Genomic DNA, 7,130 nt, shown 5'->3' with positions numbered 1-7,130 from the left:
GTGAAATAGGAAAGATGTGGAGAGAAAGGAGTCTGAGAGGACTGCAAGAAAAGGAAAATTAATTCAGCAGTATGGGATTATGTTTGGAAGATATTCAGCACAAAACTGGAGATCAGGTTAAGGAAAAACACCAAACCAGAGAAATCAAATGTGCAACAGGAAAGGAAACAAACCTGGTAAGGATTTCTTTATAATAAGATCATGTCAATCTGGAGAAAAGAATGATTTGAGCCAAATTTCAGAAGAGAAGCAAATATAACTCTTGTGGTGGTGGAGAAGTCAAACCTGATGACTTAGAAAAAAAAAAAAGATAGAAAAAGAATGAAGCTCTGAATTTAAGACCTGTGAAGTAAAGCATGAAGTTGTTTTTAGCCATTTGTTTTTTCCCTTAAAGATAATTATTGTGACCTTATTTTGTCAAATGTGGCAATGATGGATTTGACTTCAGCTGCACAGGTTTATCTTCTTGAGAAGACAGCAAAAAACAAACTCGGCTCTGCTCTGCTCTGGCCGTGACTCACCAGAGCACAGGCTGGGAGGCTGCCGCTCCCGCGCATCACTCAGATCCCTGCTGGGATGCGACACGCTCCTTAGTGCCTGAAATGATGCATTAGTCCCGCACCGAATACCCTGAGGCTGCAAAACTGAGTATGTTCCTCCTTGGTCATCCTTCACAACACCACTCTAGGGATGGACAGGAGCATCCTGAAAGCAACAGGTTAAAACTGGAAGTATAAGTTATTGTCTTTGTCTTCCATATGCAGAAGCTGCAAATTGCAACCTGGTTCAATTCAGAAATCTTGTTTTTCCTATCAAGTAGAAAAACCCAGAGATGATGACAGACACGCAGACATTCTAATGGCTGGGAGGAAAAATGGTCTCACGTCTTTGGAAACTTTGAAGTCCATAAATATTTCACCTGAGGAAAAGAAGGTCTCATCCCTCCATCTCTCTAAACCACTTTTTTCAGTTCAGCTTCTTTGGCTTTGCTTTTAGCTTGGGTTCATCTTGAAACAGGTGATTGACATTTGATGAGTTTGAAACATTTCAGTCGAAAAGCTTGCGGCGACAGGTAGAAAAATGTAAATTGTTTTGACGCTTCTGACACTTCTTGCAAAATGCTCGTGGAGCAGAAAGCTCACCACAAGGCTGAGCACACAACCCGTTCGGTTGCAATGGGTAATTTCAAGATAAACAACTTGCCCTTCCCATAAGACTTTCAAAGCCTCCTCACTCCAAAGCCATGAAACACAGCACAGTCCCCAACCTCTGCAAGTGGAACCAGGATGAAACCGGCAACCAAGTGTGAAGTGAACCCGATGCTAAAGGAAGAAATTCTGCATGTGCCAAATGGGCCCATCTATCTTCCGGCCAATATTTTGGCAAACAAAAAGAAAATGTATGGATGATGAAATGAGACATCAGAACTTGATGAAAAGGCAGTTAATTCCCGTGAATTTCAGTGATGAGGATGTCTGGTGGTTGTGTTCATTATAACATTAGAATATGTGTTATTGTTGGAGAGCTGTTTAAATGTAATGAAAAGTTTCTTTGACTGAAACCACCCTTTAGCTTAGAAAGACTGTTTGCTTTTTCTGCCCCTTTTCTTCCCCTCTGAATGTCTGAGTAGTAAGACTACGATTAAAATATTACTGAAAGGGATTGTTTATTCAGGTATTTCTGCCTGGCCCAAAAATAGAAGAAAAAGCAGGTGAAAACACCAGTCTCCTTCCATTAAATTCAAATACTCTCATTGTTCAGTCCCTTTTGAAAGGGTGTGTCTGTGTTCCTAACCAGAGCTGGAAATACAAACCCTTTAATGAACCCTTTAACTGCTGCCTCACAGCCCTGGTGAGGATGCAATGCCTAAACCAGGGACACTGTCATCTGCCATGCTCAATCCAAGGCAGAACAGACGATTAAACAACGTATTTTTGCTCTGCGCTGATCTTAGATGTACCCTGACTTAAAATATAATCCATCAAGCTTTTTATTTACACATTTTTTAACCTGCTATGAACAACCTGCATCAAAAGTGCTGGCTTTCCAATGACACCTGGCATTCCCAATGTCTGCCAGCAAAAAAAAAAAAAGCCAAATTCCTCCCATGCAGGGCTTTAGAGATGCCACAAACCTTTGCTAGGGAAGGGCAGAAGCCATTAGTTCCAGTTCAGGGAGTTAAATGATGTGACTCTTTCTTCTTGCGTGCAACTTGTTATTTAAATATATTTTCTTGACACTATTACAGCTGGAGAGAGCACCTTGATTGATTTTTTTGGTTCGTGATTGAGTTTAATCTTATAGCTCAAGGTAGACAGCTTGTGCATGAGGCTCATGCAAAGCTTTTTAATGATTCTGCGTACCCGAAGAATTTTAACACTTTGGTGTGAAGTAACACATCTGGGCAATAGAAATGATAAGAAAGCCCCATAATATTTGCAAAAAGAGCTTACCTGCGCTGCACACAGAGAAAATAAAGCAAGAATGCAGAGCAAATCAGCCTGGAAGCTGGAGAAAAAGTTTTTTCCCTGTGGTTAGCAACGCGGGGTTTGCAACCTGAAGCCTCATCTTGGCCAAACCTTGTCTGGTCCATTGGCGCCGCAGGCAGCCCCCATGGGGTGTACAGGTCAAGCCAAAGATACAGATCTACCTTAATCCACCCCAGCCGCATTTTCACTGGGTACAGTGGAAGTATGTCCTTACCTTGCAGGGATGCTCGAAGAATAAGTCCCACTAACAACTGTGCTGAGCTCACAGGCTGCGATACTGAGAGTTCAGGAGGAAGAAATTGCTCCTGGATCCCTGAGCTGCGCTTTGTACTTCTGCTTGCTTTTTCCTTCCTGTTACTCCTAGGGGTTCACTCGGAAAAGCAATCTATGACTATCTTTGCTTTAAATTCATGGCGCACAGGACAACATCAGCCACTGCCCATTTTAATTAGTGACAAATCTTAACTGAAAACCCAAGAGAGAAGTTAAGACTAAAGCCTTTCTTGCGCCACAGAGATGGAAAACACATGGATGTGTCAGCCTCGAACCTCGGCATCATTCCAGAGATGGAAAATATTCCGGTTCTGCTTTTTTTACCTTTCGTCTTCTTTCAAGCCTTGACCTCCTCACTGCTCCAGACCTCCTTGCATCGCCAGCAGCAGGAAACGAAGCATCGTTAGGGACGGGTTTGTCTGGACACTGGACTTCCTCTTGGAAATGATTTGTTCGGGATTTTTTTTTTTATTATTATTTTCTTCCCCAGGAGGATCTAAAATTTCTTCATGAGCAACCTATTGTAGAAAAGCCCGAAAAGCCCGAAACACTCAAGGAGCTTGTGTGTTTTCCAAGGCAAAGCTGCCACAGCTCAGCAATTCCTCTGCCCGCAGTGCCAGAGCCGAGCGTGGGGCAGCTCCTCTCCGATGCGATGCCACAGAGATGCTGCGCTCGAGCTGAGCATCAGGAGCCCGTCTGCAGCCATGAAGTGACTCAAGGGCTCGCAGACAAGAATATTTGGAAGCCAAAAAGCAACATGGTTTACAAATTTCCGCTGTCTGCAGTGGTTTGCAGATGACCGATGTTAACGCCCTCTTGTCCGCAGTGTTTATCCAACGCGCTGGGGTGAAGCAGAAGAGGGGCTGGGAGCGCTGCTCGAGACAGCCGGGTCAGTTTGAGCCCTGCGAGTTGTGAGCAGGGTGGGAACAGAGGCAGAGCCAGGATCCGGCCACGGAGAGGTCCAGGGATGTTAGCCGCATCCCTATTTGTAATGGCCTGGCTGAACTTTTGGTCAGTGAGTTGGTAGCTCTGTTTCTAATTATCTGGTTTGTTTTTTATTTTCTGGTGCTTTTTTAGCGTGTGCCTATTTCCAGTGTGGGTGAATGCCCCGAATTCCTCTGTCCCGGGAGGAGCGGTGATGTTTCACCACTTCTTCATCCCCATTAGTACATGCCCCTGAGCAGCAGCAGTTCGTGCGGTCACCACGTGCTCTCTCCAGCTGCAATTTCACCTGTCAGGCATGGGAAGAGATGAGGATCCCAAGCAAACACCCCTTCCTATTACCTGCACACGCTTAGACCTGGGGGGTTGTAGGGATTTACCCCCGCCCTGTGCAGGCGCTGTGGGAGGAGAGGCTGTGCCTGTGTGGAAAGGTCCACCTGCACCTTCGCGTGGTACTGCCTTTCCTGCTCTGCGACAGGGGCTGGTATCACACTTACCTCAGCGCAGACAGGGAGCAAAAGGATGTTTGCTGGTGCCTAAACAAACAACTCTTCCCTCCCTCTTTCTCCTCATCCCTGCTTGCACCACCGGCGCCAGGAACATGCCCGCAGTGTCCTGGAGGTGGCCCTGCCCTGGGCTGGGTGGCTCCTTAAAAGCGGTGCCGTCTCTGTAGCAAGCCCAGACGGTGATTCAGCCCGGCGCTGCTGGGGCGCAGGGCGAGTTACAGCAAGTCATTCCCAGGGCAGCTTCTCCGACAGAGCAAATCGTGCTGACAAAGTGGATGGCACCCAACCCTCCTTCGCCCTTCCCAGCCGAAAGGCGGCTTTCCCGTGACTTGCCACCGCTGACTCAGCCGCTCCGGGAACTCGGCTTTCTGTGTGCTGAAATAAAGCAGGTAGAGGTGTCCCTGCGGCGGGTGTCCCGCCTGGGTGGGTGGGAGCACCAGGACATGGGTGCTGGCAGCGACAGGACTGTCCCGTCCCAGCAAACCCCTGCTCGCAGCTCAGGAACAAGCAGCACATTTCAAACGGCCGCAGTTCCCCGGGGAGGCTGGGGAAGCGGAGTCCCCTGAAAGTTTCCACGTCTGCAGAGGATGCCAGGAAATGGCTTTTTCCTGCCCGGGGCTCTTGCGGAGGCCACATCAGATCAGAGCCACGCGGGATGGGGCGCTCTCCCCATCCCACTGCTCAGCCACAGCCAAGGGCAAAGCCAGACTAGAAGAAAGCATCGTTCCAGAGTCTGAAGGGTGGTTAACAAAACAAGGAGTGTTAGTAGGAACAAATTAAAGCCAGCTCAGCAGTAACCTGGCCTTGCACTTATTTCACCTGCTGCAGTGAAGCGGAAAAAGCGAGACGAAGCAGCGCAGGCAGAGACCACCTCTTTCTGTGACTCACCCGAGCAACCTGCTTCTGAAGGGTGGGAACACTTTGTTCCCTATACCAATAGTATTTCCCCCCCTTCCCAATTTACTCAGATCCATTTAACTTACCTTGTGACTCAGAACCCCCCGTCTCTTACTTTCCTTGCTGTTGCTTCGCACGATGCATAATATGAAAGCTGCTGTTCATTCAGGTTTTTCAGTCCTCAGTGGCGGCTGCAGCTTCCTAGCTGGAGTCCAAATGAAACACTGAAAGTCAGTCCGGCTCCTTATGAAACCCAGCAGCTAGGTTGTTTGCAAAAGCAAGGGAGTTTTTTCTTGTTTCTTTGCTTGCATCAACTCGTGCCGGGTTGCTGTGCTTTTGTCCTGCTGTAGTTTCCTTAGGACTCGCAGCCCGTCTGTGGGGTTGCACGGTGCCTCTCGCAATGATGGAAACGAAGACCAAAAAATTTGTGAATAAAAAAAAAAAAATCTATCAAAAAACCACAGACCCAAAACCACATCCAATGTTCCAGCCAAGAGAGAAAGTGCTGGGATCACATGGAAATAATTTTCCTTTGGGAGATTTCAGCATCTTTTTAGGCAGGAGAAAGGAGAACAAAAACAAACCCAAACCCACAATAAAAGCCCTGGCTTTTGTGCATGAGCTGTAAAGGCGGCAAAAGCGTTTTGAAGGGGTGCAGCAATGGAAACTGCCCCTGCAGTGATGCTGGGGGAAGGTGCAGGTGTGCATCCGGGTGCCTGGGGACAGGCCAGCACCAAGGCAAGACGTCACCCTCACTGTCCCATGCACCTCCCTGCTGAAAAACAAACCGCTGGCTCTTTGCTTCTGGGCGAGCAGATTTGGGGCCAATCTCAGGACGGTGATGTGCAGCTGCAGTACGCCGTTTTCCTTCCCCGCTTCACAAGTTTAAGGGATAATGCCTTATGCCACACCATCCAGGGCAGGATGCGATGAGTGTTAGCATCCTGTGCCTGGGAAAGGAAGGGGAGGTCAAACACAGGGGTGACACTTCCTCAGCGTGTGTGTTTGCAGACACTCGTCTCCCATCACTGCCTCTTTGCTGGTGGTGCGTTTTGCACTCGCTTTTCTATGGCACCCAGAAATGTGTGGAGAGCAATTTCTCACTATTTCGCATTAATTGGGGACTGAATCTCCTCTGGCTAACTGCGGGAATTACAGCCTGGGTGCCCTGAGGGTCTGTGGGGGATGGGGGGTGTGGAGACCATCCCCAAAGGATGCTGAGCAAAAAGGGCATCTGCAGAGAAGCCGTCCAGCCCTGTCCTGCCCGGGCTGGCACATCTGCAGAGGAGCACACAGTGGTCCTGGCCATGTGTGGGTCCCTCGGGAGGGCTGGTGGCCACTTGGCCACTGTGGAGTGAGGAGGCTGCAGAACTGAGCGCAGCATGGCAGGGTCATGCATGCTGCATGCCAGCAGGATGATCCCTTAGCCAGGAGATGATGTGGGATGTAGCACAGATGGTCCTTGTCCAAGGGACTGCTGAGACAAAGTCACTCGGGACAACATGGAGCAGCCACGGGGGTTTCAGAGTGCACCGAAGGTCACACACCTCCCTGGCCCCGGGGCAGAGCAGCACTGCACCGATGCTCTTTGATTTTGGTGCCTGCACTTTCTTAGCTGAAACTGCACACTTGGTCATTTCCAGCCCTTGGGAAAAAGCACATTGGAGGCTTTATTTAAAACCAGGTTTGGCCTCTGAATTTGGGGGGGGGGTTTGTGTTTTTTTTTCTTTCTTTTTCTGGTTTTGCAGCTGCCTCCTGTTAATTGTAAAAGAGGAAGTTAAAAGAGAGGGGTATCCTATATAGTGCAAGCTCCAGCATCGTTCCTGCACTAAGACTGAAAAAGCAAAGCAATGCTTTCGATTGTCCTGAGACCATCAGGAGGGGAAAGGTGTGTTTTGTCTTCTCGCAGTGCTCTTCCCCGCTTCAGGTCACAACTTTGTGCTATAAATATTCCTCCCCCGCAGTCCCCCTGCTCCGCCGCCTGCCCTGCTCCAGACCCCAGCACTTCGGCACCTCACCAGTC

General features: G+C 48.7%; 1 protein-coding gene across 1 annotated transcript in view; it reads right to left on the bottom strand.

The window, feature by feature from the left end:
* Positions 1–5,500, bottom strand: part of C1QTNF8 (C1q and tumor necrosis factor related protein 8) — a 9,620-nt gene extending 4,120 nt beyond the window's left edge. The window contains exon 1 of the mRNA XM_009888537.1: positions 5,194–5,500. The gene's annotated coding sequence lies outside the window, so the exon portion shown is untranslated. The remainder of the gene's footprint in view (positions 1–5,193) is intronic.
* Positions 5,501–7,130: the final 1,630 nt, after the last annotated feature.

The sequence above is a fragment of the Charadrius vociferus genome, unplaced genomic scaffold (assembly GCF_000708025.1).
Source record: "Charadrius vociferus isolate BGI_N301 unplaced genomic scaffold, ASM70802v2 scaffold27, whole genome shotgun sequence".
Classification (NCBI taxonomy): Eukaryota; Metazoa; Chordata; class Aves; order Charadriiformes; family Charadriidae; genus Charadrius; species Charadrius vociferus.
The sequence above is the reverse complement of the archived record's forward strand: the minus strand, read 5'-3'. Positions and strand labels throughout refer to the sequence as shown.